The sequence below is a fragment of the Acyrthosiphon pisum genome, chromosome A3, assembly GCF_005508785.2.
Source record: "Acyrthosiphon pisum isolate AL4f chromosome A3, pea_aphid_22Mar2018_4r6ur, whole genome shotgun sequence".
Lineage (NCBI taxonomy): Eukaryota > Metazoa > Arthropoda > Insecta > Hemiptera > Aphididae > Acyrthosiphon > Acyrthosiphon pisum.
This window is the reverse complement of record NC_042496.1, coordinates 42,133,509-42,134,884: the sequence shown is the minus strand read 5'-3', so window position 1 is coordinate 42,134,884 and position 1,376 is coordinate 42,133,509.

Sequence of the window (1,376 nt, the reverse complement as noted above, 5' to 3'; positions counted from 1 at the left end):
AATTAAATTTCGGATATTTACCAAATCAATAAAATTATTCAATTCATTAAAAACTGTCGAATATGCGAAAAATAAAATTTTTGACTTAAAATGTACAAAAGGCAAAGCAGTTGTACAGAAGTTAAATGACGTTTTAGACAAAAATCATGGTTATAAAGCTTTATTAAAAATTTCAAAAATTTTGAGTGGCGAAGTTGAAGATATGGAAGGAGGACTTGACAAGTAATGATTTAGTTTATTTTATGTATATGTTCCAATGTCGTCTGTAGATGTCGAAAGAAGTTTTTCGTGTATACAAATTTACTGTCAAGTAATCGTCGTAGATTCACGTTTGAAAACATCAGGAAATATCTCTTTGTGCCGTGTAATTTTCAAGGTAAAGAAATTAATAAAAAAAATAGGAATTACCTAAAACATTTAATTATTTAAACACTGTTTTGTTCTTACTTTAGGATCGGTAGACACGTAAGAACAATAAAATCTAAACCAATTACCTTTTAAAAATTCAATTTTATTAAATCATTTTAAATTCAAGCAATAATATTCTAATATAGTGATAGATAATATAAATGCTAATAAAACAAATATTTAATTTTACCACATATTTGTTATACTTCATTTTTTTTGGGCATATCTTCGTGTATGAATATACGGTTTTTTTAGGTGCATATTTTAGAGCATATTTGATCATTTTTTGGTGCATATTTGCATGCATGTTTTGGTATTTTTTAGAGCTAGAAGTCCCTAAGCCTACATATAACTATATAAGTTACCACGTACATGGTACATATACAATATACCTATCTATTCCTTATTTATTTTACATTTTTACATCAAATAATAGGTACAGCAAAAAAATACAATATTATATTATTATACATTAAAACTAAGAAAAAAATGTGTGTTAATGACTAATGAGGTATTTAATTTATTTAGATTGAATATTTAATATTTTACAAGACAAAACTACAAAAATAATGATAATTGAAATATTTCATGAAATATTTCACGAAATATTTCATTTTTTTAAATTTCATGAAATTTTCAAACACTACCAATAAGTAATAAATAGTTATTGAACCGATAAAAACTTGATAGGTTGCACAAAGGATCCGTAAGTTTTATCAATCCAATAAATATTGTGTTATTGGTTCGTTAATTAATAGGCCCGATGTTGGTTCGATAAATTTATTAAAGAGTCCTATTGAACCATTATACACTGCGCATAACAGTACAAAAAATACTTCGCGCAACTACGGTAAAAAAATCGATCACTAGCTGATATTACGGCGTTGTAGTAGGTACCTACCGTCAAACGTGTTTTTTCTTAAGGTTTGCGTATAGTTAGACGATAAATTTGACATATTCCACGCTAT